Source organism: Acomys minous (genome assembly GCF_964271855.1).
Source record: "Acomys minous genome assembly, chromosome: 8".
Classification (NCBI taxonomy): domain Eukaryota; kingdom Metazoa; phylum Chordata; class Mammalia; order Rodentia; family Muridae; genus Acomys; species Acomys minous.
In genome coordinates, this window is record NC_140489.1 from 39,750,943 (window position 1) to 39,775,149 (window position 24,207).

The window sequence follows — 24,207 nt, forward strand, 5'->3', positions numbered from 1 at the left end:
TGACTTTAGTCAGGCAAAACCGACAGGGTACTCAGCTGGACACCCAACTGTGAGAATTGTTCTCTCTACTGGGGGTGGAGAATGCAAAATGTGATTTGTGACTATCTCACAGGGCCTGGGACCACAACTCATGGTGGAAAACACACCGTTTATTTCTGTTTTTTCGACTCCCCTGTTTTCTTTTTAAAGCTGTGTTCCAACAGAGTTTATTTTGTAACTCCAAGCCCTTTTGCAAAAAGATGTCTGTTTTATTAGAGGGTAATGATGGTTTCTAAGAGATAATTGGATTCTATAAAAAATATGGAGACTCCTAGGACAAGCCACAGAGCTCGGGGGGGGGGGGAGAAACAAGCAAAACAAAATAAAACCCTGAGGTGACCAACAGCAGAGGTCCAGAAAAGAAGATCCAGCAAGATGGTGGCCAGGGGGCAACAACATTGGTTTTCTTTTTCTTTTTATTAATTTATTCTTGTTACATCTCAATGGTTATCCCATCCCTTGTATCCTCCCATTCCTCCCTCCCTCCCATTTTCCCTTTACTCCCCTCCCCTATGACTGTGCCTGAGGGGGACTTCCTCCCCCTCTCTATGCTCATAGGGCATCAAATCTCTTCTTGGTAGCCTGCTATCCTTCCTCTGAGTGCCACCAGGTCTCCCCATCCAGGGGACATGGTCAAATACTCACTTATATCTGGACACTAGCCCAAGGGGCATGTCCCATGAAAGTCTTCACTTACTAGGAAACTGGGACAGAGGGGAGGACATCCTATTGGGACTCTAGATGAGAGAAGCATGGGAGAATAGCAAAGTAGAAGGATCCAGAGGGTCCTAGAAACCTACAAGAAGAACATTATGATAGGCAGATTTGGGCCCAGGGGTTCTGCTCAAACTATGGCACCAGCCAAGGACAATACAGGCCATAAACTTCAAACCCCTACCCAGATCTAGCCAATGGACAGGACATTCTCCACAGTTGAGTGGAGAATGGGATATGACTTTCACACATACTCTGGTACAACATTGGTTTTCAAGCTTCCTAAATCCCCACCTAAATTGGAGGGAACCATGAAGCAGAAAAGAAAAAGAGCCAGCCATAGACATTTATGGCAAAACGAGTGGATGAAGTATTTCCACAGCCCCAAATACAAAAAAAACAACAACAGGAAAGCCTGGGTGTTATTGGCAGCCACCAGAGGGCTGGGGGCACCGCAGGGGCTACTGAAGACTTGGAGTGACAGAGCGCACAAGAGCTCACAGAAGGCAAGCACACAGGCCTGCGGAGAGCCCTCTGTGACAGCGAGTGGACCAACCCTACCCAACAGCGAGGTTAGGCAAAGGGTCAGTGGTGGGCTCCAAACTATGATATTTGAAACTCACTAGCCACTACTTCCCTCCAGAAAGTCTCTCCAGTGAAAACCTGCTGTTGGGTAAGCCAAAACCAAGCAGGAAGCCAGATGTGGTGATGCACCTCTGTAATCCCAGCACTTAAGAGACTGAAGGAGGATGAGGCTCATGTGTTCAAGGCCGTACCTTCCTAAGCTACAAAGCCATTTCCGGGCCCGCCTGGAACAACGTGAGAACCTTGTGACAAACAAGCGGTCAACAAACCTAAACCAACCAAACAAAATACTAGAGCAGGGATTGAGGGAAGGCCAACTTAGCCTACTCCAGCGACTGTCCAGCTGCAGGGCGTTCGCGTTGATGGCCCTTCTGCTCTGCCGCCTGGCCTGCACAGCGCAGCGGCCTCCACCCACCCGGGCGCCCTGGCAGCTCTCGGGTTCCTGCTTCACTGACCTGTGCAGACACGACTCAGAAGCTCCAGGACCCCCTCACTCTTACACATCGCTTTGCATTCACCCTCTGGCTTGGCACATGACCAATTAGTCCCAATTCCCATACACAAAGAATTCTCTTTCCTCTATTTTTTTAATAGCAGATTTGAAACAGGTGACAACAGCTATGAGGGACTCTCTGAAACCTCTCTTTTCAGGTCTGGCTTCCTCCCGTTCCTCCAAGACTTCCTCTAGGGTGTGGTTTCCAGAACCTTCGTCTTACCCACCTGCCCCTGGGCCTAGAGCAGGTAGCAAAAGTGCGGTTTAGTAGAAATAACAACAGGCCTGGAGCCAGGGAGCTTGTGATTATGTTCTGGGACTTCCACCTTGAAGCCAGCCTAGCAACCTCGCTAAGCCCCATTTCTTCTCTTATGGGGAGCTACACCTGGATTGCTAAACCATGGGTCTATTGTAAAACTCACAAGGCACTAAATAGTTCTTGTTTGAGAACTGGGACGAGTCAGAGTGGGCATGCACGCTTGGTCCTTATTTCTCAAAGTTGGAAGCTTGTGAGCCCCTGGCATCACATCTCTGGATCAGATCACTGCAGAAGCGCCCTGCTCAAGGAGGGATGCAGGGAGGCCATCGTTGGTCTCAGTCCAGGCTCCAGGCTCCTCCTAATGCAGTTGCAGTTCTACAAGCTTGGCAGGTCTCTATTGAACTGGTGGTCAGCTGGGCCAGAGCCTCCATTTATTCTCAGTTCTTAATTGTCTTTGACAAGGCCATCCATAACATCACACGTCACCTTAACGAGGAGAGCTGCTGTCAGGCCACACACAGTGTGCTCTTAGGCTGAATTACATGGGCCCAACATCCTCCCCCCAACTTAGTCCCTAGGAGTGTTCTCCCAGGGTGCAGAGCGCAGAGACGGCCCTTTCTCATGTAAAAGTATTACAGATGTACTACATGCTCTCCTCGTCTCCTCACTGTCTCATTGGTCGTCAACCCAGGAACGGATCTAAAACATCGTTATTCTCACCTTTGACCTGTCCTAGCTCTTCTAGAAAAAAGTCCCAATCCAGTGTAGGACATACCACACCTTTTTACCTGGCCGTGACCTACACCTTTCAGATTTCACAGGGTATCTCCATAGTGTGCCAAGATTTGTCAAGTACATCCAGGCCGAAATGTTCTTAATCATCCCTTTAATTATAGCTCTGCAATTTTAAAAGTCGGCAGTAATGTTTTAGGAAACTCATGTGCTTAGCTGTTTTAATGAAAGGTTTCTTTGGAAAAAAAAATAAGAGGCAGCACATGTTGTTCCCTTTGGTTAAATGAACTGAACCTGCTTGAGTACTGAAGCCAGGAACAACAGGCCAATGCCTATGAGGGGTCTGTCCACTTGAATCCTAGCCAAGAGCATAGGACAGAATAAACAGCTTTAGGAGAGCTAGTGATGGAAACTAAAAACTTTGCATTTTAGTGTAGCCATTCACCTGTGATACTGAAAGAACACGGGAATTCATCATATATGCACTCTGTCATACACCTATATAGATGCATATGTGTCCATACGTGTTTGCCTTCCTCCCCGGAACAGACACTAGCTTCACATGTATTAGTGAAGGGATGACAAGGACTGCTTGCTATGTGGGGCAATACATATTACCTCATAGGACTACAACGATACAGGAAGTTGCCTATTACCAAAGTTGGAGTGTTGGATTCAGTCCCAAAGGTGAAGGTGCCAGAGTGATGTCAGTACCACATCTACTCAAATAACCTTGACATTTGAGAAACTAAGCCGATGAAAGACCCTCATGACACATTCATGCACGTGGCTAGATCAAAACCTTATTTGGGTGTGTCTTAATGCAATATGTGTTGGATTTTTTTTTTCAGTGTCTCAGTCCCTTTCCTCTGTGGACCCCCTGGTGCCACTGGCGCTTTGTGGCATATGCTTTCGGAGAACTACCTTTAAATTGTTTGACCTGCAGGATACCTTCCAATGAGCTTGTAACTTCTGTAAATACAAGAGCTGTGACTACTGATCTCTTTCTCTCTCTTTCTTCACTTAGCCCTTAATCCCAGACCCTTCATAAAACAAACACCTAATAGACATCGCCTGAAAAGGCTTAGTGTAAACTCAAAGATAGCGACGTGATGTCAGTCTTGGATTGCACAGCGCTCTGTGAAAAGAGTTGTGAAGAGGGAGGGACTGGGGTTGGAAACTTTCCTGTAAAACCACTGCAGCTCTCACCGCAGACCCTATAATGTGTTTGTTCTTTGATGTGTTTTTGCTTTGAAAAGACTATGTACTGCACATCATGCCTGTATCTATTAACATATAGCTTGTGGTATTATTTGCTACATATGTATCCATTTTAGTCGTGCTATTGGGGTTTAGTTGCTCTTCCAGGTGGTGAGTTCAACAGCTATCCCTTCCAAAATTGTCCCCATTCCAAGGAGTTACAGGCTGGAGGCCAAACGACACATCTTCTCAAGAAAGGGCCAGGAGAGTTGTTTACCAAGGACTCAGATGAGGGCAAGCCCCTTGCCCCCAGGGATGATCTACCAAGGCAAGCGCAGAGAAGCGTTTGAACTGTGGCAGCCAATAACATGGCTGTGGGTTAAGGCTGTCTTATTATTTCCTCCCGTTTTCCAAATGTGTATAACACATTTCACAGTCACTTGGTTGTAAGCACTCAGGGAATTCAGGGAAAACACCTGCTCAGCATACAGGTGGAGAAGATGAGAGATCAGATCACGGGAAGGGCACCAATTCCTGCTGACGATTCAGCTAACCCCTGCCACGGGGCACGAGGCAGCTGACTCGATGCTGAAACTAGACGCAGTCGGAAATGATCCTTTTGTACTTTTCTCTCTGTCTCTTCCATATGGTCAGACTTCTCTGTCCTGCTTTCTATAAACCACAACAGCATACATTCCTGGCCAAAGAGGATGATCTACCCAGCCTAGCACATCCCTCACACTGACTTCATTGTCAGACAGGAGTCAGTAAGTATATATAAACAGCTGTAAACATACCAAAGGAACATGCTAGAAAGGGAGCAAGGCTCATCAGCTAGCTTGTGGTCATATGTAATATGCCGACAGAGACAGCCCCTCCTCCTGAGTCCCTCTTACATCTGGATAGCCATTCTCCAGGGCTGTCCCCAAAGAGTGAATAGTCTCTGTTTTGAGTTGGTCTCTCGCCTAGACAGGACCTAGATGCGTGTCAGTAGTAGAGCCTCTATCCTCCCTCACAGTGGTCTGGAAGGGCACTTTCCTCAGATGCAGAACTAACTGCCTGCTTTGAAAAACTGAGACAAGGGGTTCCCAGAATACCTTGATACATAAATGTGTTTGAAAAATATAGAAATAATAAGCAAAGCCAAGTAAAAACCAGGTCTGACCAGGTGACTTTTTTTTCCTGCCCTTGCTTCCAGGACCTTGCCTTCATCTGAGCCTGAGCATCAACACAATCCTTGCTGGTGAACTGTCCACACCCCAAGCTGCCTCTGTCATGAGAGGCACTGCTTTTCTATACTACAAGCCACCTTCCTTTACAAAGGAGAGACGTGGTCAGTACAGTGCCTACCCAACACAATTGGCAAAATGAACTAAGGCCCACTGATCAGTCAAGTCAAAGAGGGAAGCGCCTTCAGTTAGGTCCTTTGGCAACTGAGAAAAGAACATTGTGTGATGCCATGGGGACATGAGCAACGTGGGCTGCACTGGTTGTAGGCCACAGGCAAAGACACTCAGATAAGGTCCCGCTCCATCTGTGGTTGAACTCCACCACAGTTTTGATTGAAGAATGCCTCGCTTGATATAGTGGTAGACATTTGAGTCAGAATATGAGGGTTGCTTTGTTAAATTAGCAGTGTGGCTTCTATGATTTTCCTTTCGAAAATAGAGCAGAGTAAGAAGAGACACCACACAGGAATCGCCTTGGCTAGACAGAAACCATTCAAACAAATTCAATCTACCCTAATGATCTGGATGAAGTGGGAGAAAACAGACAAGGGGGACCACTGAACAATGCCTAGGACTCCTGTCTTAGATGTTCTATTTTTGTGACCAAAACCAACTTAGTGAGGAAAGGGCATATTTCATCTTATAGCTAAAGTCACACTCCAGTACTGAGGGAAAGCAAGGCAAGAACTCAAAGCAGGGGCTGGAGAGATGGCTCAGAGGTTAAGAGCATTGACTGCTCTTCCAAAGGTCCTGAGTTCAATTCCCAGCAACCACATGGTGGCTCACAACCATCTATGATGTGATCTGCTGCCCTCTTCTGGCCTGCAGGTGTATGTGCAGGCAGAGCACTGTATATGTAATAAATAAATAAATAAATAAATAAATAAATAAATAAATAAATAAATCTTTAAAAAAAAAAAGCAGGAACCTGGGGGCAGGAATTGAGGCAGAAGCCATGGAGGAGTGGTGCTCACTTGCTTGCTGCCCACGGCTTGCCCAGCCTGCTTTCTTCTTATCCACCCCAGGATAACCTTCCATCCATGGCACCATCCAGAGTGAGCTGTCCCTGCCCCCAACATCAATTATTAATCAAGAAAAGGTCTGGTAGAACTTATGAAGGTATCCTTTCAATTAAGATTCCCTTTTCCCAGATTATGTCTGGGTTTGAGTCAAGTTGACAAAAAACCGACCAGCACGTTTTCCCTCATCTGTCTGCCAGTTACAATGGTCTGCTTCATGACTACTCCACTTTCGTTTCCCAAGAGAGGAAATCTGTCTTTCTGACCAGTTTTTTTAATGGCTTTTTCTTGGTCAATGGAAAATGGAGGAAGAAGAAGACTGCATGATACTTCTATCAGATACCTAACAGAGGTCCTCCAAGAAGAAAGATGACCAGGAGAACGAGGACAGGCAATCCCATGGCCTAAAGCTGCCTGCTCACTTTTCAGAAACAGAGCGTCTGATGACACTGGCATCTTGTCCATCTGAATGGAGAGGCTAGAGCTGCAGCAAGGAGAACTTCTCACCAGGTCACCAAGGCAGACTGAAGAGAAAGCAAGTGCCTTTTGCTCAGCACATGGATGATTTAAGAAGCCCAAAATGAAAGTTAGAAGAAAGGGCATCAGGAGATGTACATTGCAGATTAATCAAATGTCTCCAAAGAACGTACCTTCCTGCCTGCCCTCAGACCCATCTCTACAGTGTTCCCACCCAGAGGAATGGTTGATTGGTATGGGGGGCCAGTGAATTTATCTAGACTCATTCCAATTTGTCTGAGAGGCTGGAAGGGCAAGGCAGGAGTGGCTGTTGACACACTATTATGCCATCATCTGGAAATCTAATTTGTGGAACCGGTAGCCATCTGTTCTGTGGGTAATGTGCCAGGCTACCTGCCAACAACAGAGCAGGGTTTTTTGTTGTTGGGTAACGAATTACATCTATGGGGCCAATGCAGCATGAGATTCAACTAGTGCAAAGTGACACCACAGTGGAAAGTGGAGACTGGGGTGTATTGTGTGACCCCAAAATGTGATGGACACCAGGTAGGTAGCAAGCAAACCTCTGGAGATCAGAGTTCAGCTCTTAATTTTTTTTTCTCTGAAAGAAGCAGCCATGTTTGGAGAAGAGACCAGGGCTTAGAAGAGCTTGCACCCTGATACCAATGGTTCTTTTCATACTTTTTTAAATGACCTTGTTCAGAAGCTAACGGAGTAGAATATACAGGAAGCACGAACTCTGCATGTTCAGCCCTACCACTGTAGATGACATGGTGGCCAACAGCCATCTGGGTTAAAATGTAAATTGTAAGCTCCTCTGTGGTTAACAAACTCATGTCCTTCAGTTTCATCCACAACAACCAACAACTGAAGGAAGCAAACCAGTAGCACACAGTAGTCTGCACGCTCTGCCACCAGAGTCTTGTCTACCCATGTTTACAGGAACCCTCAGGGGCCTAGGCATACTCGTGATCTGCATTTCTGTTTTATTTAATAAGTGATCATAGGATCATAGAATAGGTGGGTGGGTGGGTGAGTGGATGAATGGATAGATGATGGGTGGATGCATAGACGGTTGGATAATGGATGGGTAGATGGATGGATAGATGGGTGCATGGATGATGGATGGATGGATGGATGGATGGACGGACGGATGGATATCTATTCTCCCTAAAAGGATTTAACTCCCAAACTTCAGTTTGGGGGTTAATGATGGTACATTTTTCATGGCTGACTTTTTGTTTTATCCTTTAAGAGTACATCAGCATCATAAGAAATGTACCAAAACTACAAGGTGTTGCACCTGGCTTTGTATCAGTTGCTTCTGGCTTTGCATAGGTCAGAGGCAGATCTCCCAGCACAAACCTGTCTGCTGGGCTCACCCCAACTGCTCATTAAATCTCTATTGTCCTGGACTGGCCCCAAGCTTTAGTGAGAGAAAGTGCTTTTTGCTTTCCAGACAGCAGTCCTGGTGTGCCGCCCTGTGTGATGAATACTTAGAGATTATCTCAGTGCAACCAAGAGGAAAAAAACAAGGGGTTTTACCAGCATGAGGGAGTGTGCTTCCCACTCAAGGAGCTAATCGGCTAATAGGCACTGAGTGAGCCAAAGGCACTCAGACTCTGGTCCTCTGAGGCTCTGCAAAGGGTGCAGCATCAAAGCTGCTGGAGTAGGGAGCTCCCCAACAAACAGAAGAGCCACTGGGCTGGGAAAGGCAAATATGGGGTATTCGAGAAGACTGAATCAGCTTTACAGAAAGGTCTGTGTTTTCCATGGAGACAGATGTTGCTCAATAAAATAGTATTCCGACCAACCATTTACGGAAGGGATTTGCTGTGGGGTTTAAGAAGTGGTTATAGAGTACCTTTCTGACTGCATTTTACTTAGACCAGAGAACACACAAGCTGGGTGGCAAATGGCAGTGAAGAGAATGTCAGCTGGGGATTTAGAGTGCACCGTGATGCCAATCAGAGATGACATCTACCCCAGGAGTTGGCCAGTAAATGTCCAACAACCAGCTGTCCAATAAAAACCTTGACTTGTGGTGTTTGCCACTTTTAATAATGTCCATCATGATGTCCCTGAGCATAAGCCAAGAAGAGCAGCACTTACACAGAAATGTCCAGACAGACAGACAGATTCAATGGGCACAAAAATCCCACAGGTAATAGTAACACACAGTCCAACGGGCAGGCAGGAGGAAGTCTGAAGTACTTCTTACAATTCACTTCAGAGAGCGTCTATAACACTTCATTTTGACAAAAACGTTTCCTACCATGCCTCTTCAGGCTAGAACGAGTCAGCCTCGCCACCATCACCTCACTGCACCCACCAGTAACAACGCTGAATTGTGGTGACCAAAACTAGGAAGCCCACCAAGCTTTGGCAGATTTTTGTTAAGTCAAATAAACAAATAAATATTTGTGTGTGTATATATATATATATATATATATATATATATATATATATATATATGCACAACTATACTGTTGTCTATCTGTTGATGTAGTTAAATTCGAAGAATGTAATTACCTTTAATAAAAGTTACTATATAAAAAAAATGAGGACCATCTAAAGGGTTCATGGTTTAGTGAACCAGTCAATAAATTCTTAAAATAGCTTAACATTGGTATCTAATGCCTTTCAATGACATTTGATGTTGAGTAGAAACTACAGCCTGGAAGATTGCACAAAAGTGACTTTCACCAACAGATCTCTGATTTTTAACTCAAATTTTAACTAAGCTTAAGACATTGAGGGACATCAAGAATAACATAAAATCCTTTCAGGATTTCCCAACTTGTATTTTATTCTCAGTTTTACTGCCTAAGCTTAATTTTTTAAAAATGCCTTTTCTCACAGATGTCCCTGGGAGTATCTGAGCATAAATCTGCTTTTGTACAAAAATTAAAAGGTAAGAAGGCAATTTCTTCTCCCAGAGAAGTTGGGCACAAATTGTCAACAAGGCAGAACTGCCTCCTCTTCACAGTGTATGCATTTAATCTGCAAAAGGTCTCATCTAGCTCCAGGAGTCTGAGGGTCGCGTTTCTAACGAGGTTCTGGGAAACAGGAACATGCTCTTTTTATGGCATGAAGGAGTGTGTTTGGAAGCCCTCTTCGTCACAGATGACTGTTCCCTATGTCAAAAATCAAGAATTGCACATATATATATATATATACAAGCATCTCATGGGCCTTCATCCTGGGACTATGGACAGTGTCTCCCCTGTCCCAGCCAGCCAGTCACCATGGGATACTCAGAAACGAGGAGACAAGTAGAAATGAGCTGACATCGTGATGCTGTTTATCTACTGGAAGCATGAGGCAGTCTTTGGAGGCCACTTCCTGTAACAAGCCAGCAATGAACAAATGCCCAGGGATGCTGCCTGAGCATGGCAGATCTTTGAAACATCTTTGAAGGGGCTCTAGCCAGCCTACACATGGCAAACATGGCTCTGGCAGGCCTTGGCCTTCTCTCTCACTCCCTCTGCCTCGCAAACGCCATTAGGCTACATTCCTAAAGCTAGACAACAAGGTCTACTCCCAATCTGGCCACTTCCTCTTCCTGAGGCTGACTACCAAGGTCCAGCTATCAAAGTATGAAGTCCAGCTATCAAAAGCCCCTTTGGGCTCACCTAATACGCCCAATTAAAATTAAACACCTCATCCTAACACGGGATTTCCCCCCCTTTACCTTTATAAGCCACCATTTGCTATGGGCCACACCTGTCCCTTCTCAACCCAGAGGCAGTCCTTTGTCCACCCTCCTCATGCCACCCGCTGGGAACAAATCCCTTCCCCCTCTGCCTTGTTCCTTCCCCCATTCCCCGCCCCCATCCTCCGTCTCCTGTCTTTGTCTCTTATTCCTGCGCTTTTGTCCCTGGGGGGTTAATAAATTTCCTTCGTGATGAGAACTTGGCCTTAGGATGTCTTGTGCTGATACCAGTCCCTTCACTCTTGGGTTGGGTATGGCTAGAGATTTGCTGGATTCCACGTTCCCAGCCTGCATTTCCATGTTCCTCTCATCTTCCCTATCTTTTACCTCTTCACTCAGGGCTCAACTCCAATTCCTGAGGAAATATAGGTGTCTGAGTTCCTAAATCTAGCGCCATTTCCAATTCTACACGTCACCTGTGTTGGGTCTGGTAGAGAAACCTCTTTAGCCCTTTGTTCAGTAGTCACATATCTCAAATACAGCTTTACGAGGTAAAATGCAACCTTAAGCAGGCATTTATTTGACTCATATTTCTAACAGAGATAGGTCTGGTTCAAAACAGCCGAGTTAGCTGATTTTCATCTAGTGATGGTTGCTAGGAAACCATTCTGCAGCAAATTAGAATCTGAGTCGCATAAGCCACGACCTCTCCATCTTGTGAACTCCTATAGAATTAATGTAGGCATAGTTCATTTAGTAACAAATCTATACTATCCAGGGATATCTTTTCTCTCACACGGTTAAATTGTTACTTAAATAATTAACTTATTTATGGTTTACATATGAATTTCCCAGTTAGGTTTTTTTTTTCTTCTCTTGTTCGATCTTTTTTTATTTAAATAATTTATTCAGATTATATCCTGATTGCTATCCCCTCACTTGTATCTTCCCATTCCCCTCTCCTTCCCTCTCTCACTCTATTCCCTCTCCCCTAGGCCTGTGACAGAAGGGGACGTCCTCTCCCACCATATCATCACAGCCTATCAGGGCTCACCCAGTCAGCCTGCTTCCCCTCTGAGTACCAACAGGCCTCCCCACCAAGGGGAAGTGGTCAAATAGGGGGCACCAGAGTTCATGTCAGAGTCAGTCCCTGCTCTCCACACAACTGTGGAGAATGTGCTGTTCATTGGCTAGATCTGAATAGAAGGTCTAGGTTTACTGCATGCATTGGTCCTTGGTTGATACAGCAGTTTGTGCAGGCCCCCCTAGGGCCAAACCTGCCAGCCTTGATGGTCTTCTTGTAGGGTTCCAGAACCCTCTGTGTCCTTCTATCTCCCCATTCTCCCATACCTCTCTCACCTGGAGTCCCAGTAGCAAGTCCCAGCATCTGTCCCAATCCCCCACTGAGTGAAGACCCTCAGGGGACATCCATGGTGGACTAGTGTCCAATTATAAGTGATCAACACACATGGCTTAGACTCTCCAATGCCTGGCCATTTTGGCTTCACCCATACAACAATGTAAGTGTTCCAGCTCTAAGGGAGAGGCTTCTCATTTGGAACTCTGCTCCAACAGGGGAAGGTTTCCCCAGTGCGTTACAACTCTGTTCTGGTGGGGGAAGGTCTCCCCTGGCTGTTGGGAGCCAAGGAATACCACAATGTTGTACTGCCCAACAAACCTCACACAGTAGAATTATTAGGAGAAAACAAACAAACAAATAAACCTAGGAGGTCCAGAAGCAGCAGAGAACTAAGCAGAAGTCAGTGTTTATGTAGGGTTTCTTTGGCAGGGAAGCAGAGATTTCCAGGGTCCTTGGATTAGAGGGACTGTGTGGCCTGATCTGGGGCTTTTTTTTTTTTTCTATAGGGCAGACCTCACCACTTCTGGCCTTGAAGGGCTGAGGTGGGAGCCTGACCATTGGAGCTTCTCAGGAGTGAGGCCTGGCCACTCTGTGCTTCTCAAGGGACCAGGCCCCACTGGTAGAGTAGTCTAGCGGTGAAGCCTGGCAGCCAGAGGTCTCCAGGGACAGGGCTTACAAAAGGAGTATCTGCCCTGGGCAGGCAAAGCCGGCCCTGCTGTGAATAGCCAACACCAAAAAGGAGGTGGTCACACGCAAAAAGAAAAATGCTTCTAGGCTGGACAAAGAACAGCCAGAGCATGTTCCATTGCTAAGTAAATGTGTTCATGATGCTGTTTCTCTCTTTGTCTTACATTCTGTTTTCTGCTCTAGAATTGGAAGCTTACAGGAACATTCCAGGAGAGGACTATAGAAATCAGGTTCTTTGGAGAACAGTTTGACAGTAGTTGTTGAAGCTGAAGTTGTGTATACACTGTGGTCTTGATTCAATGTGAGGTATATCAAGTCCTCACACTCCCAGAGAATCCCAGATTTTTTTTTCTCACAGATAAGAGCTGCAGCGCAATAGCGTAACTTTGTTCACATAGGCAAGACCATGCGTTTGATCCCCAGACCAGAGGAAAAAGAACTTCTCCAAAGATTTGATCTCACCATTGTTCACAATAGTTAACCAAATGAAAATAATTCAATTGCAATGAAAAAAAAAAAGCATGTATTTTTAAGTGATGCTACATTCATACAACACCCTATACTAGTCAACCCTATGTCGCACACTTTCACATAATATAACAGTTAAAATGAGCTGGAGTTGCATAGGTCAACCCAGCAAATCACTGAGCAAAACAAACCCATCTGCAAAAAGAGAGACGCATACTGCATGACACCGTTTCTATAAGGCTAAAACCACGTCTAAGCAAACTGTGTGTGCACACACATCATACAATAAATATAAATATGTGTGGGAATAAAATGACACAGCGGTTTGTTTGGGGAAGGAGAGAAGAAGAATGGGTTGGAGATGACAACATAAATTTTCCTATAAAGCTTTATTTATGGAGAAATATATTCGAAGAATATGGAACAAAGCGCCAAGGCTGGACAAAGCTGTGAAGAAAAATCTCGGCGACTGTTACATTATCCTCCACGTTGGTTTGTATTTGATATATTTGTTGACTTTGGGTTTTTTTGAAATTTATTTTAGGGTGAGAAAAGGCTTGAAATTTCTTGCCTCTGGGCAGGTCAGCATTACACTAAACTGCCATGCAGGAGATAAGAGTCATTTGACTTAGCTTCTGCCAAGTTCTACAGATTCATGCGAAGTTTTAGCTCTGCATTAGAAAGTTCATACAAATCAGGGTGATTTTGTTTTGTTTTGTTTTGTTTTGTTTTGTTTTGTTTTGTTTTTTTAGATACTGGCACTGAAACAAAGGAAGGGCAGACAATAGTTTGTTTTTCTTTTAAATATTATAAATACTAAATCCTTCTTTGCTTTGCTTTATTTGAATAGAGTTAATTGTAGAAGACAGCTCGTCACTTTGGCAGCTAAGGATGCCTTGAGCAATGGGTCTGAAGCTTTAATAAGCAGAAAACTCCCCTGGGATGCTTGTTAAAATACAGATTCCCCAGCTGCACGAGCGCACACACACACACACACACACACACACACACACACACACACACACACACACACCGTGCTAATTTGGTCCACAGGGATGGTTCCCCATTGTTTGCTTCCTGAGTGTCACCCCAGTTACTCTGGTCAGTGAACAGGATAACTGAAGAGTAAGTAGACTTTTAACCAGATCATCCTGCTCCTGAGCCAAAGGGAATTGGTGAGTGTGACTGTGAGAGCACACTGCAGGCACGGCCACAGACTGGTAAATAAACAACTCCTTGAAAATCCAAATCTACAAACAGAACACTATTCAGCCATTCCGCGAATGTTTCCCAAAGTCTACAATATGCACAGTCTTTAGCTGTGTTTGATACTGACTTCTTTATAGTACACATTCATAGAAGATCATATATTGTATAAAAGATCATAAATTGCTGAATGATTTATCTTTTCACCATATCCCTTCTTTCCTCCCTCCCTCCCTCCCTCCCTTCTCCCAAAGGTTCATGCACCATGAACATTTCTCAGGAAGAAAGATTTTCTTTTTCTTTTTTTTTTTTAGGCTTATAACTCTGCTTGACACTCAGAAGTGAGTTTTCTTCCATGTTGTCCAGATTTTTTAACATGGTAAAAGGGACATAGGTTACCAAAGTATAGAACTCTCATGACGAACCCTTATCCTCATTGCAGCTTCAGGACAAAGGTACACAGATGTCATATGAAACATCCCTTATTCTGTGGACCCAGATGTCTCTGTTGAGCCTGGCATCAGGGTGCACATCTGGAGTCCTCATTTCCTCTATGGGAAATTTCTGGATTTCTTTGAATCTCTAAGGTGTGGACTTTTTGAAAGCTGTTCTGTGGATACACTGTGACTTTCAGTGGTGCATTCTCAGAACAGCCCTACTACTACTCCCCTCTTTTCTCTGCCAGAACCATTTCTTCCCGACCAAAGTTGGAAAGGAAGGGCGCTAGAGCTTGTAGGAGGAAACAGCAAGTCACAAATCAGGAGGACTCATAAGAGTAGCTGTGTTCCTTCTCTTAGTTTAAACACCCCTCCCGCGCTCCTCATTTCTGCATGGATATGAGGCATCCCCTTTGACTTAGATAACACATCTAACAATCTAATATATACCCACAAATGTACTTCCTTATGCTCATAATCTTACACAGACACATGCTTTAGTGTTCCTTGCCGCGTGTGCTTCTAAACACACGTGTGCACAGGTGACTCAGTATGTTGAAGTATTCAGTGCTCTGAATTCTTCAGGAGTATGTCTTTAGGGAGAGACAACACACATGTACAGAAATATGAAGACAAAGAGGAATGCTTACACAATGGATGCAGTGCTATGTTCACACAGTGAACATAGAAAGGCTCATCATCTTGCGTGTAGGTTCATGAAAAGCAGAGAACTGAAGGGACCACTGGATCAGAATCAGCTTAAAACCCGGGTCTGTTTGTGAGGTTCTGAAAGAGATATCTTACCCTCAGAGGGCAGAGAAGAGGGGAGAGGCACTCCCTGCTCTGAACTCCATGCCCGAGGAATACCCAGGGGCTGGCCAAGGGGAAGGCCAGAGTAGCAACGGCACTGTTTAGCGTTGCAAATGTCTCTGTGATATTTGCAGGCACAAGCGTGCAAATGTTATTTGCTGTGAGAGATGCGTTTCCAGAGCAGATGTTGCCACCATCTATCCACTTGACTGGCTCAGAATGAAGCAATTCCTTTCTCAGCATCCCAGGGGTGTTAGGCACCAGGGATTGGAGACTCAGCATCCAAACTTAAGGAGCAACTAACATCCTCCTGTCAGCTGGTGAAACAGGTTTATATCCCAAGGGGGGCAGGATGTGAACTTACAAGTTATACAAAACATGGGCCAACTCCCTCCTTGCATATCGAATGAAGAAAGAAAGAAAGAAAGAAAGAAAGAAAGAAAGAAAGAAAGAAAGAAAAGGAGGACTTGACTCCTCATAGGGACGCTGGAGGAGGTTTATTGTAGGTATGAGAGCATATCCATAGACATCTGGGCAAGTTCAGAGTGAACATGACCAGACTGAGCTGGGCCCTGTGAGGGTGTGCAGTGTATGTGTGTGTGTGGGAGCTGGGGGAAAAGGGGGCAGGGAGCCAAGAGCAGCAGCCAAGAGGTCAAGAGGCCAAAAGGTAAAAGGGGCTGGCCAGCATAGCCAAAATGATTGGATTATATAGGGATGAGCAGCTGAGGGAAAGGCAGGTCAGGCCCTAGGCTGGAGAGTTCAGGGTAGAGAGCTCGGTATGCCAGCCAGGAGGGGCCCTGGAACAGGCAGGAACTGAGAGATGCCGGGAGAACCTGGTGGTGCTTGGCCAGCGTCAGCTTTGATATGATCATAGGCGCCTCAGTTAGCTATGCTGAGTTTGAGACCTAACACAGGCCACCAGGGTAACTTCACTAAGATGCTAAGTGGCCCTGTGGGTAGAAGAAGCTCATCACCTTGGTGAACCCAGAACTCGAGCTTAAGGTGAGCAGTGGGAATAGAGAGACTAGAAAGAAGACACAGGAACCACAAGCCTTGACAGGCAGCTGGAGTCCAGGAGGCAAATGCGGGAGAGGGGCTTTCTTTCAGCTGGTTCTCACTCCTCCGTGTGTACAGACCGCTCCATCCAGGATGGTGTCTATTCTTCACCTGCCCTCATAGCAGAAGGAGAACCTAGAACCACAGGGTTCCCCAGTTCTGAGCATCATTTGGAAGAAGAAGGTCTACTAAGCAAGAAACCTCAGCCAGGCCTTCCCTGCTGTCTGAGCTAGCTTCTCGCCGATTCAGAACTCGCCAGCACCCATAAGAGATGTCTCCATTGTGATTTACCAAAGCAAAGTGATGCCATTTAAAAAAAAAAAAAAAAGGAAGTTACCACATCTGGAATACCCAGAGAACATATAGTACAGCAGGAAGAAAGCAAGACCATTAGCATTGTTATTCCAACTACAACAGCTGCCCACTGGTAACACCTGTCCGGAAGCCTCTCAGCCTCACCAAGAGCCCTGTGTCTTCCCTTGTAGAATAAAGACATCAACATCTCCTCACTGAACTCACCTGATCCATGAAGTTCACATACAGTGAAAACCACATGAAGCATTTTTGAGGGGGGAATAGGATATTACATAAAAAAGATGAGATATTCATGGTGTTGCATTGAGTCTAGTAAAGGTGGGAGGGAGAGGCAGCCATGGAGAGGCGGGACAGATCCACAGGAACACCCAGCCAAGGCACCAAGGCAGTGCCTGGTCACCTGCCACTCAGGGGATCAAGCTGTCTACAAGAGAGGAGATCGGGTTGCCTCAGTCCTGAAAACTATCCAACAACATTAGACAAGCACGCAGATGAACAGAGCATGGGGAAGGGTTTCATGAGTGGCCAAGGAAAGCCATTACTGCCTTCACCCTAGAGGGTGTCTGTGAAGGGAGCTTGGGCCTCCCTCTTAATGAGTTACCGTTAGGTGTCCTCAGGTGGCCCTTGCCTCCCACCTGCCTTTGAGATGAAAGACAATTATTGACAAGAGGCCCCTGGCTTCATTCCCTCATACATCTTTTTGTAGGCTTTACCTCTAGACACTCACTCAGTGTTGTGAAAGATTTTCTATAATTAAAAAGAAGAAGAAGAAGTAAGCCGTTAATTCAATCACTTCCAATCTACTGTATAACAGGACAGGGTGTAAATTGCAGGCAAATAAGAGCATGCCACCACCTTTTCTCAGCTTAATTCACATCTAGACAGCTGCTCCCCAGGTGGTGACCACTGCTTGCTCACAAAATAGCAGCCGGTAGATTACAGAGTTCAGGTCTAGCCTGGGCTACTTAGTGAGACCCACTCAAAAGCAAAACGAGTCTACATGGCTGCCAGTCTGTTTTTCAGTCAGCGAAAGACAGTAACCTCATCCTTACCCCCAAGGAAAAGAAAGCTAGCATTTTGGGTAGCGTATGTTATTGTCTGTAGAAATGTGCAATCTCTGGGAGACATTCTGAAACACTGAAATAGTTCAAAGTGTCTGATTAGACCTGGAGGGTCCCTCCTGTGTAGGAGGCCAACACCTTTCCAGAGGGGGGTTTACAGAATCCACTCCACGCCCCTAGGGAGCATGGAAAAGTGCCTTGAGCAATACCGAGCGTCAGCCTTCGAGGGGCACAAAGGTGCCTGAGAGACCAGCAAGCTCATCTTAGGTCTCTGTTGTTGTTCCCACGGTTTCAGGGCTCTGCTAGCCTTGGCTGAGGGAGGCTTGGTGCTGACCCTCAGCTGCTTGATAGGAAGCTCTGGGAACGATACTAGTTTCCCCGAGCCTCCCTTCCCCCCCACCCCCACCCTCACCCCCATCCCCACCCCATCACCACCCCCACCACCACCCTCACCCCCATCCCCACCCCCACCACCACCCTCACCCCCATCCCCACCCCCACCCCCACCCTCACCCCCATCCCCACCACCACCATCCCTGCCTTCCATTTGAGAATCTTAGTTGTCTCTTTATTTTAGCCCAGGCAGAGGTGCATTCTAGGAAGGAAGTGGGACAGGAAGTAGAATAGAGAGACCACTACCAGCAGCCAAGCTGAGCTGGTGCTCCGATTTCCTGTTTCCGAATCCACTGCACTTTAAATTTCTTCTTTGGAGCGCAGAAAGTTGAGCGTATTACTATAAGGTAAAATTAATCTCAGAAATCTTCCCACAGTTTCCACAGTAGTGTTGTGATGACTATAGTTTGGGGGCCTAAAGAAGAATATTGAGAAATAAAATTTGGAGAACAAGAATTTACTTGAACTTTTCCAAGAAAGATTTCTAAGTTTTCTGAATTCTAAACCAATCAAGGGGAAAGATCTGGATAGGAGAAGAGAGAAGGGGGAAGAAAAGAAAAGAAAAGAAAAGAAAAGAAAAGAAAAGAAAAGAAAAGAAAAGAAAAGAAGAAGGGGAGAGATCCATGGAGGGAGGGGATATGAGAGTTGAGTTACTGATGGAATTCCTTGAATAATTTCCCGAGTGCTGAGTCACCTCCTGAAAGACTGGCGCTGAGAGAAATCACCATGCAGGCAGAGGAGTGGATGGTCATGCATGCTAACATCTGCAGGCTGGTGTCCAGAATGCTCTTGTGAGAGCAATAGGAATTCCCACCCCAGCTCCCTGTCTCCTAGACAAACTGATAGCAGAGCTTCTGAGACTACTAAGCTGCTAAGATCCTGGCCTGGGAATGACGGTCTCAGAGGTACAGATCCATATGGAAAGCAGAGCTAAAGCAGCCTCTTTACTGTATCTTTAGGTCACCTGATCTGCACTGGGGCGGGGGGGGGGGGGGTCCTTAGCAGAAAGATCTGAAGAGGCAGATGCAGAACGCAGCAGGTAACGACATGAGATTTGGTGTTGGGAGCCAAGCACTAGCTGTGTGACTCAGGCAAGTAGCTCAACCATCTTAGTCTTAGAGTCCCCAGCTACAAAGGACTGCAGTGATAATAACCCCTCCTTCCAAGGGTCATAGCGAGGATTTAACTGTGCTTAGCATGGCAGCTGGCACACTGTAAACGCTCCATAAATGTTAGCTGTTGCTATTAATACCCAGCAGGCTTCTACCGCACTGCTCTGGCAAGGCTGCTATGTTGTGCTCCGCAGAAAAGTCAAAGACAGCCTCCTTTTAACTCTGTCCTTCAGCACCCTGGCCAGAGCCCACAGGAGTCCCGGTGAGGTTGTTTGACTACACAGTATAGAACAGGATCAGAGGACATTCTGCCAGCACTGTGGTGTTTGGCCCTTATGACCAACCTGTGGGCCTGTTTGTCTCTCTAGGGTACCAGGAGCTCAGAACTTCAATCGCCTATAAATGGCAACAGATCAAGAAGCAAAACCAACATACCGTCTGCCACTAGATATTCCAGGAAAAGGAAACTGTTTGATGGCCAAGGGGAGCCCTGGATTCTAACCTCCGCTCTTGCCAAGCCCTACGATGGGTTGAGACTCATCCGCTTAATGCAGCAGAGATAAGATCTAAGGGAAGAAGTGTGAACGAGGGTGTCATGACCCAAGTCTCTCCTCTCGCTTCTCCCAGAGGGAAGCTGGGGTGGAAAACATTGATTTAGCATCAAAATGCTGGTTTAATGAAGGCTCCTGGAGACAGCTGGAGAAGCCGCGGCTCCACAGGCCTCTGATCGAAAAAGGAGCCAGCAAAAATGCCTCCTGGGTACTTTTTCAAGTTGTTTTCTTGATGCTTCCAGAGTAGTCAGGCAATTACTGCTTTGTAATGCCAAGGAAAAGCTGGAGAGGAAGAGATCTGGGAAAACAAGATTCTTTCTGCAGAAAAACAGTGACATGATGAGCAGAGCGCAGGAAGGCTACAGGGGTAGAGAAACAGGTGGCCCACGGTGTCCAGGTAAAAAAGGCAGAGCTCAGAAACCAGGTGTCCCCCAAGGTCACACAGCCAAGTGGAAACAGGCAGACACTTGAAGCCATGCATCTCCTAACAGTCTGGTTTATGTGCTCAAGGTTTGTGTGCCCTGGGGGCCTGTACCTCAATTTCCCCATCTGTGAAGGAAGATAGTAACTGTGCCTGCTTTGACTTTATACTATTATAAGAATTAATCTCTGTGGGGAATTTAGCATTATCTGTGGTCAGGTTCTTCCTTCCTTCCTTCCTTCCTTCCTTCCTTCCTTCCTTCCTTTCTTTAATATTTATTTTTATTTTGTGTATGAACATTTTGCCAGCATGGATGCATATGGACCATGAGTGACTGGTGTCTGTGGAGGACAGATGAAGGTGCTGGATCCCCCCGAACAGTAGCTATGAAGAATGGTTGTGAGGCAGTGTGGGTGCTGAGAATGGAACCCAGGTCCTCTGTGGGAACAGCAAGCACATTTAACTGCTGAGCCTTCTCTGCAGCCCCGGCGGTTGGGTTCTTGCTACTCTTATCACCATCCTGGATCCACAGATGAAATACTGCCATAGCCTCCCAGTTCACCTACCCCGTCTTATTTTTACTTTCTTAGGCTACTGTCAGGGAGGAATGGAAGAGGAGCTGCCTCTCAGAATGGTGAAGCCAGTGGACGATTCAAAGACAAAGACCATGTTTCCAATAAACCTGGTAAGTGGAGTTCATGCCTCCTCTGGTCTGAAACCAGCCCTGACTCCCATAGCAAGACAGGTATGTTGCTTGCCAGAAAAGGGGGACCCCGGCCGTGCAGTACATATGCCACGTATGCTCTATAAAAGGACACGGCAATCAAGGTGAAGAACAGGAAGGAGGCTGAGGTAGATCCTGGAGAGCCAAAAGGAGTCATAGAATGACATTTCCACAGAGCACCAGCAGTGAAGAGGAAGCTGCAGATAGAGACCAGAGGAACAAGAATTTCCACTGGGCAGGAGCCACCAAAAAGTCCAGATAGTGGCAGGCTCAACACAGGCTTCTGGGAAGATGATCTCAAAGACATTTAGGCAGCTGATAAGGGACCATGGCATTTGAGAGTAACTTTGTTGAAACATTTACAGCATTTAGGTCTACATTTTTGTTTTTTTCTCGATACCTTCTGAGCAGCCTGCTTTGGGATCCATCAAGAGAGCTTAACCTAAATACTGACTGGTGCTTGAGGGTTCTGGAGGACCTAAGACATGTATGTGTCTGTGGCTCTGGGAATGTTCAGGTTTGAGGGTCAGGCCCGGGTGGGTGATTCATTTGCAACCTTTAACCCAAAGAACTGCTCTAGCAAAGGGTCAAAGAAACTTTCTTTTGTTTTAGACACTGCCTGGTCATCTGGCAGGGACTAGGCTGGCCCTGAAAAATCCCTTCTTTTTTCTATCATGTATAATGCAGGGACAGCTTTGGGACACTAAGAGAAAAAGCACTGGGCTCCTGAACCTGGGAGGGCCTTCCATGTCTCCGTGCCTCTGTCTGCATACCAACAATGTCCCAGTGTCCTCAGGGATCGACAACTGATTTTTGTCAACTGGTGACTGAGTTTCAGGTCTTGTCCTGAACCTGATTAATTAGGGGGTGGATCGTTGGGTCAGGGTATCCTATAATCACCAGAGACTTTTAGTGCATGAAAATGGATATTTTCAAATGAGCCGGAAACAATTAGATGCAGGAAGATAAATGCATATAGTCTGTCCTATAAAAGACTCGAGACAAAGGCTACTCTGGGCTTCTGCCTCTTTCCCTTCACTCCCTCCCTGTTCTCTCTATACTCTTTCTCTTAGTGTTTGCCTCCCTCACCCATTAGCAGGAGGGACACAGTTCCCATCCTCGAATTTCAAGTTCCTCTTTTTCCTTGATCTCACTTACATATTTCTAGACTTCACCCATGTACATGCAGAGGCGTGCAACAAACACACCACCCACCCTGGGGCATCTCTAGCCCAACGTTCCTGAACTAAGTTCATCACATATCCCTTGGAAGGTTCCTGCCCTTCTGAGTCAGTCCCCTTCCTCTGCTGGGACATCACACACTCTAAAGCACAAACTTCCTGCCAACTGACCTCTCCAATTTCCCAGCCCCGGATATCCCATGAGCCTCCACGCTTTGGCAATTCAACTCCCAAAAGGTCTGTTGCCTCTAACCTCTCCATGTCACGTCTATCACCATGTCCCAAATTATGTATGGGCTTGCTGCATCCTAGCTGAATCCCAGCAATAGTTGCCCAGCTCACCTGCTATATTAATTCACTCCCTTCCCTTGCCTGGTCCTTCCCAGATGCTGTTCGCAGATTAATCAACCAAAGGTTCATGTTTGATTATAAACAGCTTAGAGTGGGAACAAAAGACCTTCTCCCCCAGCCCTTGTCTCTAGAACTGTTAAATCATTTGCTCACCAAAGGGGACGGAGGGGATGTAGAAGGAGTCTTCCCTCATCAGCCAACTCCAAGTGATTAGTGGCCGTGTAGAGCACAGAGTGGAAAAGGACTCTTGGGCTCTGTACAATTAGTGACCATGTTGCCAGGAGCCACTGGCGGCATCCTTCCTGAGTACTGGAAGAGGGTGGTGGGATACCCAGGACTCCAGGGGCCTCAGGCATCCAGGGCTGCCATCAACATCTTTTTTAACATTAAGGGTCTCCAGTCTCATAAGTACTAAAAATAAGCAACAAAACCCTAGGCCTTCCCCAACCTATCCTATAACTGCCAGTCCTGCACAGGGTTTGTACTATCTTCCCTCCCCAAAGCCAATTTCTCGAGGCCCTAATCAAATTCCACGTGCCCCCTAAACAGCGCCTTGCTTCTTTTAAACTGAGTGTGTGCCTTCAACTCCTCTGTAGCTTCCCTCTTTGCCACCCACCTCCCTCCCCACAAACAGGAAAGACACAGACGCCATCTGAGTTGTCTAGTGTTCCGCACACGGTAGGCACACATTTGTTGAGTGAATGGATATTCAATTGTGATATGTCTTCCTAATAGCAACTCTGTCCATCAGTTATTTTTCAATTAGGTTAATAATGCAAGCATCACAACTGAAACATTGGGTGATGGTTAGCAATCCCAGCCACAATGGCACTGCAAGCTGAGCTCCCGTTTACCTGCCCTTCCCTTTATTCTGAAACCCCGGGAACCTCATTACTGAGCATTGCAGCTCCCTCTCTTGCTGGGTTCCCTAAAAGCACATGTGTGGAGGATAATTGAACCTCTCCAGGGCTTGCACTCCACTGAGGCAGACAGGAAGGCCTCGGAGAGTTGTCTTGGCAGCATGGTGCCATTCGGGGGATTTATGCTGATGTCATTGCAGATGCTCTGTTGTTTTGGTTTGCCCCCTACAAGTTCATGGTGGCTTCACTTTTCCAAGACTCTAAAATTAGTTGACTCACAGCGCCCCCAGATTATAAGGAAAAAAAAAAGCACGTAGCTCAAGAAATACACTAAAAAGCTGGTGAGAGATTTTGATCCTGAGTATTGATTTAAGAACATGTCACCTTTGGGTGTCACCTATATTTGATGCAGAGTAGGGACAGTCTAGTCATTCCTGTAGCCGACTGAGCACCAGAGGTCACTGGGGACTTTGGGGCTTGGGGCTTGTTATTGTGTTTGTTTGTTTGTTTGTTTAGAATTATGTGTTTATTCCTGGGCCCTAGCCTTTGAGATTTTGATTTAGTGAATTTCAGGTGGAGCCTCAAAACACACCTTTTAAAAACATCGAGTCTGGCAATTCTAGTTTGGAGGTATTTGAGGGAGCCACTGGGAAAGGACTGTGGTGTGGAAAACCAGGTCCTATCAAGGACTAAGGGAGCGCAGTACCTGCTTCCTGGCTGTGGAGCTTGCCTATACATGAGGCCCCCTGCTGCTCCTGAAGGGCTAGGGCAGGATCCTTCAAAAAGAGGTTCCCCAGTGCTTGAGGCAGCTT

The 24,207-nt window shown here is 46.2% G+C and overlaps 1 long non-coding RNA gene across 1 annotated transcript in view; it reads right to left on the minus strand.

The window, feature by feature from the left end:
* The window catches only part of LOC311602994, a 38,519-nt gene that overhangs the window by 13,279 nt on the left and 1,033 nt on the right, over positions 1-24,207 (minus strand). The gene's annotated exons all lie outside the window — the stretch shown is intronic.